Source organism: Myotis myotis, unplaced genomic scaffold (assembly GCF_014108235.1).
Source record: "Myotis myotis isolate mMyoMyo1 unplaced genomic scaffold, mMyoMyo1.p scaffold_m19_p_3, whole genome shotgun sequence".
Taxonomy (NCBI): domain Eukaryota; kingdom Metazoa; phylum Chordata; class Mammalia; order Chiroptera; family Vespertilionidae; genus Myotis; species Myotis myotis.
In genome coordinates this window covers 52981660-52989562 of record NW_023416335.1, presented here as the reverse complement: position 1 = coordinate 52989562, position 7903 = coordinate 52981660, and the positions used below count along the sequence as shown (strand labels likewise).

The window sequence follows — 7903 nt, the reverse complement described above, 5'->3', positions numbered from 1 at the left end:
CCCTTAGAAGATCTCAAAATATTCATTGTTAAGGTGAGCAGAAAGTTGGTGTTGATGTGCTAAGCTTTGGTGGAATGTTACACAGTAAAGTATAATCTAACCAGACAAATGCAGAGATGGTAGAGCTCATATTCTTTTCTCTAAAATGTGCTTGTATTGCTTGACAGCTATAATGCAATATCTCTTGCCATATTTATGAATGATTATAAATCCTTTCCTCCTCAGTGTGCAATAACAAATGGCTTTGTGAGACTTAGTGCAAGACTAATGTGACTATCAAAGGAACCCCATCTTAGCCTTTAAAATTTAGTACTGTAAAGAATCTAAAATGCAGCCCATTGCTAATGGTTTGCTCCTTCTATAGAAAAATAGATCATTTTTCTTTGATGCCATCTGATACATTTACTAGGCACTTGTTTCAGACATTCCAAAATTATCATTACAGAACAGTCTGAAGAAATTGGGTTTCTCCTGTTTTAATTTTAATTAAATTTATAAGGATCCTATTTTATTCATCCTAAAACACAGCTTTTTCACATTTTAAAATCTCTGAATTTGCAATGCATGTAACAATCAGTGTGTCTTACCCTTATTCTCCTTTGTGATATATAAAATAATGGTGTACCTTAAACTGATGATGTTTAGATTACATTAAATATAATGCAATTTTTTGCATTATATTTTGTACTTAAGGACCACTCCTTGTAACTTTTCTTTTTTAAACAAATCATTGAAAATTAATTTAAAATATTTAAAAATATCTAGGTGAAAACAATCAGTTTAATGACAGATTAGAGTGGGTAATTTAATTCTCAAATTCATAATTATTATAAGATAATCTCTATCACAAGACCTAGAAATAATGAAAAGTGTCATATCAACTAAAGAAAAAATGCAAAGATGATTCCAGCTTCTCTAACATCATTCATGTAGCTGCATTTCCCCCTAAAAGCTCCAGTATGTTTCTGTGTGCTATGCTCATACTTGATTCATATCTAGATACACTACCTAGCTTACCTTGTGCTCTGTGTACCTTTGGATCTATGAATGTAATATCTCTCTTTGAAATATATTTTATACAGTCAATAACTACATACATTTTAAAACTTTAATTTGAAACATTAAATTAGCAAAACTATTGCTACCAAAGTAAAAAAAAGTGAGTAAAATAAAATAAAATAAAATAAATAGACATTGGAAACAAATCACAGTAAAATTTTTTTAAAGCATCTTTTTTCCCCCCCTGTCAGACCAAAGGTGAACATGTTGAACTAAATTAATGGTTTTTATATCAGTTTAATAGAAGCAAAATTCTGATCTAATTTTCTTTGCTTTCAAAGTATGGGAAATTTTAGATAGAAAGTATGTTTACAGAAAATAAACATGCTGATCACATATCTACATTAAACCATTCTGTTGTAGAATTATTTCAGATGTAAGTTTTTCATGTAACTCTCCGAATTTCACAAATGTATGCCAACAAAACTGATGACTTTGTATATTTTTCAAAGATGGTAGTATATCCCTTAGGATAGATGCCAATACATTTAATATTTTAATCCTTACTATCATTACAATCTAAAATAATAATTGTAGTAACAGTTATTTGAATTTTCCAGTCTGTTTTCTTCTTGTTACATTAAAAAAAATAAAATTTGAAAGGTGAACATGGTGGATGAATAGTGCACTTGGGCACACTAAATAGCCATCTCAGACAGTGGATAAAAATTAAATTTATTTAAGGAAAGGAGATGGGTGATGTGATGTCCAAAGGGAAGGGCTACACCAGTGATGGCAAACCTATGACACGCCTGTCAGAGGTGACACGCGAACTCATTTTTTGGTTGATTTTTCTTTGTTAAATGGCATTTAAATATATAAAATAAATACCCAAAATATAAATCTTTGTTTTACTATGGTTGCAAATATCAAAAAATTTCTATATGTGACATGGCACCAGAGTTAAGTTAGGATTTTTCAAAATGCTGACACACCGAGCTCAAAAGGTTCGCCATCACTGGGCTACACAGCACTGAGGCAAGGGTACATTGGAGCATTGGGTAGATGGTGGCAGCACCCAGGAGCTGGAGTTACATCCTTATATGCAGCCACTGGCCGGAAGCTTTTCTAGGTAATGAATTGATGGGCTTGGAATGTGGATAGAATGCAGGTGTGTGATAGGTGCCTTCAGGACAGTTTCCATTCCTTGTATGGTCTCACTCTTGGTGTCCGGCACGATCTTTTTCTTTTTGTTCTCCTGTGGTTGGAAGCTTACAAATGGCTGGTAAGGATTATGTTGCCCTCTAGTCCTAACAAACTTGATTGTCACTACCCTGCCTTTCATACATTATCCAGCCACTGAGAAAAATATTATGGCATATTTTTGGCACTGAGATTCAGGAAATCTGGGTTCTGATGCTGGTTTTATCTCTGTAACTATATGAATAGATGTAAACCAAGTAGCATCTTCATCTTACAAGTGAGAAAGTTGTTTCAGAAACTTATAGCATTTGCAAGCAATGGGTCTCTTTATGCCTCAATGCTATGCAAATGTTAATGAATTTCTATGCTAATAACTATACATGAGATAGGATGAAATTGAATGGGTGATGTTTGTGAAAAATATGTTAGCTAGCATGTGAAACTGTTCTGAACTGCATCAGGAAGTACCTTGTAGAAATAATATTTATCCATCATCTACAGAGTGTTACAGAAGTAGAAAACTTGTTTTGCATAACACTGAAGAAATATACCAAAACTTTTCCTTGTCTTTCACATAGATCAGATCCCAGAATCCAGTGATGCTTTAGGCTTCTATTTGGAAAGCTAAAAATGAAAGGCGTTTTTAGGGTTTAAGTAGGCAGGTTTAGGAATTAGGGGGTTCTGTGGGGGAGGGAGGCATAGTTGGTTGGGGACCTGGAGGTGCTTTAAAGTGCCACAGGATAAGGGGAGAGAAAGACACTCATTCACAGAGGATAGGGGAAAGCCACAGAGGGCAGAGAAACAAAAGGGAGAAAGAGGAAAACAGATTTTCACAGGGGATGAATAATTCTACCACTGAAGGAGGAAAAAATGTGGGGGGCCCAGGTTGACCATTTAGAAGGAATTTTCAGGACACAACAACTGCAGCCCTTATAAACCTTAGAAAGAGAAGCATAGTGGGGTACCCCCTTTGGAACTCCCTCCCCATGTGGGAGAGTGTACTTATTTCCAATAAATTTCCACCTTTTCATCTACCACCTTTTGTCTGTGGCTTCATTCTTTAAATCCACTTGGATAAGAACCTAGGAAATAAATCACCTCTGCGTGCTGCCCAGAAGAAACCATGCATTTCAATTCAGAAAGATGTACACAGGTAAGAAATCCAGCTTTCTCTCCCATGATGTTGTCTTTAAGTTGAATAATTTGATCTAAATAACTCAAGTCACCATTTATATCCCCATAACATTGTTGTGTATGACAAGAAAAGACACTCTAACTCTACTCCTTAAGTGATATGGCACTTGATTTATGGGACTTGTCATGACTGAACTCTGGTTTACCTCGCCACTTCACCTTTTGCCATTTAGCTCTATACGCTACAATCTAGCCACACTCAATTGTGTAAACTTCCTAAACATGTCAATTTCATCTGAATTTATGCAAAAGTACCTTCCTTGACCTGGAGAGTTCATCATCCTGCTTATCATCTAGAAAAACTCTACCACACTCCGGTCCCTCTCTTCAAGTCATTTTTCCTAACCCTCCATAAGTGCTCCCACAGTCCTTAGTACTTTCCATCCCCATATCACTTATTGATACGGAATTTTTGGATTGGAACCCAGATTCCTTGTCCACCGGAGTCGAAGAAGGAATCCACAGACAGAGGGTAGTAGAGCAAAGGTGGAGATTTATTGAAGAACAAGTACAGACTTCCATGTAGGTATTGAGGACCCTTAGAATACACTGGGTTTAATTTACATCAGCTGGACCCAGGGAGCCGGCAAAGCCACTCTCTTGGGGGCGTGACCAGTCAAAAGATTGTGTGCCACCCAGTTTGACTCTCCTGCCCAGTGTTAAGGGAATGGATCTCATGATGTCAAAGGCCCACCCAGATATGATATAACTTCCTGTAACTCAAGTATATAAAAAGCAGCTTTTGGAGCAGGCTCTCTGTGTGCTCTGCCCCTCCAGGAGGGCAGGCTCTCTTTGCCTGTCCCTCCGGAGGGCGGGCACAATACACAGCCCAGGCTTTTAATCTATTTTATGTCTGTCTTTCATTTATTTCTCAATCCTGATAGCGCCTCCTAGATTGCATGAACCAGTTCAAGTCTCCTTCTCCCTGTGGGCAAGGGAAGAAAACAGCCCCAGGTAAACCTCGCGTTATATGTGGGGAGAGGGAAAGAGTCTCACAGACTTCCTGTTTCCATGGTTTATAAAGGCTGCAATTCCTGTGTCCTGATATCCCCTCTCATTGGTCAATATTCCCTTTCGAATTGGTTACTATAGTAATTTCTGAGGCCCTCCTCCCCCATTGTCCTCCTATTCATTCTGGGCTTTCTTTCTCCTTCTTTATTTTGTAAATATAGACCTTTTTGGCTACTTCCAGTTCCCTTGTCTTATGTAAATATACCTGTTGCAGCTTCCTTGTCTTATGGAAATATAACTGCACCTGGCTTCTTTGTGTTATGAAAATGTACCTTCTCCCAGTCTGTAGCCCTATGCTTTTTCCATGGACCCCAATTCTAAAAATTCCCTAAATCTGCCCATATTCCCCTAAAATTCTGTTTCAGTATGATATTCCAGTAAAACTGCCTTTTGGCTTCTCATGTGCCTTATTTACATTGTACAACCTCCCCCACAGCACAGCCAAGTCAGTTCTTTGTATGGAGTAAAATTTGGATAAATATTCTTATTAAGTAAATGTGCAAATGAATATAATTCTTGTGCTGGAAGGTACCACTGATCTGCAATGTCTCTCAAAAGACTGACACATAATTTTTACAGAATGGATCTAGGTTCCAGGGGAGATGTTTTTCACATATTTCCACATTCGAATGGGTAAAGCAGACGTATGGAGTGCAAGCAACTCTAATAACTAAAGTGAAATGAGCAGTGTTCTGATAGATAATAACTAGGGATAGAGAGCAGTCATGAGGATTCTCCGGGACAGTGGCACTTAATCGGGCCAGGACAGGTACAAAGGCTCCAAGAAGACAAAGGGAACCAAACGCCAATACTCTCCAGACTCCACTACTGCAGATTTAAAAATATATATTGCTATTTCCAAAAATGAAAACACATGAAACAAAAGCACATTACCTGTTATCTCCAAACTAAAAAATTGCATAACTTCATTACAGAATGGAGACATATTTCAGAACATAACATTTCTGTTTTAGAACTGTAATCTGATTACTCTAATAAGAATTTAAATAATAGTTTCTAAGGTTACAATAATTACTTTCCACAATTTAGAAAGCAAAAACTTGACAGACACAAGAGTTCTGAATTTATGAACTTATGTCTATTAGTTTATTTAATCCTTATAGCAACTATTCCAGCCTACCATCAGCTCTCTATTTTATTTTCTTATATAAGGATATATATATATATATATATATATATATATATATATATATATATATATATATATATATACTTTCATTAAGCAAAATGTGGCTTCCTGCATTGAAGTATTTTGGAAGAGTCTTTGTTTATTTTCATGAAAATGCAATTTGTAGATTTAACTGTTGGAGAATAAATGTAATTATATTAAAAGCATATAAAATGATGAGAATGAAAATTTTGAAGTTATTATCTTAGTGGTTTCTTTATGGCAACTGTTACATATTAAGAAAATTATAAGAGAAAGGTTAGCAAGGAAAATACAAACCAGTTTTAAAATAAATCAGTGGCATTGGAAAGTGACAACAAATGAGGCTTTTCATAATGAAGATACAGATAGGTATGATTTAATGGCATGGACTTGGTTGAAAACTAGTGACAGGCAATGGTTTTGATGTGGGCCAAAAAAGCAATAAAAGACTAGCAGAAAGAATGGCGTTTATAGCTGATAGTTGTTGGTTTTTTTTTTTATGTATCTTGCTTTTTACTTGTCATCTTATAGCTCCCCACCATAGCCACCCCCCACCCTTCCCTTCACTGACCACTTTTGTAGGCTACAGGGGACCAGGGAACAAAGCCCGGGCCTGGCACCCCCACTAAGCTGCCAGCCCCACCCTGGAGGACAAGTCACAACTACAAATTATCACAATTAGCGCCTGTACTTGGGAGATGGGCAAAGTGAGGAGGCCCAGCCCTCATTGTCAGCTGGTCTATTTGCTGATGACCTTGCTCTGGAGGCAATGACATTTCTTCAGCTTCAGGGAGTTGATGTTGATAAAACCGGTGGTATCGATTGGCTCGTAATCGCCCTGCACAGTTCGTGCTCACCAGTTCCAAGTTGTAGAGGGACAGTGGGGACTCCCCGCCGAGGCTGTACACCTGGCCCTTGAAGACACACACCAGGGCGTTCCCTTCCACATGCTCCTGGGACTTGGCGATGCAGTGGCGGGCAAATTCACACTCAGGGCTGTGCCAGACACCGATGTACCCCAGCCCGGCGAATTTCAAGCCCAGGCCTGGCATGATTTTGCACACTTCCCGATCCAAGGTGAAGGCCTCGATGTGTATAAATGGAGCGTGGTAAAGGACAGTCCCTGCTGGGGTCTCGTAGATACCTTGGGACTTCATCCCGATGAAGCGGTTCTCCACACGTCGGTGCAGCCCACTCCATGCTTGCCGGCAATTCCACTCAGGTACACGAAGAGCTCCAAGGATGTGCGATGGGTGGTGCCGTCCTTGACGTTGGTCACCTTCACGGGGACCCTTTCTTGAGCTCATTCTCAAGGACATCAGGGGTGTTGGGCCCTTTGGCCGGGTCCTGGATCTTTGTGTAGAGGCCTGGAGGGGCTTGATTCTTGGGGTTCTCCAGGATTCCGGCCTCGTAGCTGATGTGCATGAGGTTCTCGTCCATGCTCCACGGGTTCTCGGAGGTGACCCCCATCCCACGTTGCTTCGTGTACTCCATCAGGTCGCTGCAGCCCTGGAACCGGTTGTAGAACTCGGGCATCTCCCAGGGGGCGATGACCTTAATCTGGGGGGCCAGTGAGTAGCAGGTGAGCTCAAACCGGACCTGGTCGTTGCCCTTTCCTGTTGCACCGCGGGACACAGACTTGGCTCCCTCTCCCGGGGTGATCTCCACTTGTCTGCGGGCGATGCAGGGCCTGGCCAGAGAGGTGCCCAGGAGGTAGTGGTCCTCGTACAGCCACTAGACTGGATGGCGGGCCAGATGAACTCCACAAACTCCTTGCTGACGTCCTCGATGAACACTTTTTTGGCCCTGAGCTTCAGCGCCTTCTTCCTGGCTTCCTCAAAGTCTTCCTCTGGCCGGTGTTGGCCAGGTAGGCAATGACGTCATAGCCTTGTTCCTTCAGCCACAAGAGAATGCAGGAGGTGTCCAGGCCACCACTGTCGCCCAGAACCACCGAGCCTTTGCCGGGCATCGTCTGGATGAAGGTGTGGGTTCCTGACTTCTGGAATCTGTCTTCAATGTTTGGCGAACCACTGGGTCCCCGCGGAGGTGGTGGCGGAGCAGGCGATGGCTGATAGTTTCTATCAGGAAAGATGGTACAGGGACCTTTAGTATAAAGATTGCAGAACATTCATTACCCTGGCAGTTGCTATGGAATATTTCAATATGGGAAGCAAATATTTCAGAAGGGTAATGCATTTTATTAACTTTATTTTTAATAGACATCTATGCAGGTCCACATAACCTGTAAAAATAGGGACATACATAAAATCAGTTCTAAAACTTGACATCTACATTTAAGGTAAAATGAAGATTACACGCTAAGTT

The 7903-nt window shown here is 40.2% G+C and overlaps 1 pseudogene; it reads right to left on the bottom strand.

Annotated features, from left to right (window-relative positions):
• Window positions 1–6317: 6317 nt before the first annotated feature.
• LOC118652041 lies at window positions 6318–7547 on the bottom strand (annotated as a pseudogene).
• Between the last annotated feature and the right edge of the window lie 356 nt (window positions 7548–7903).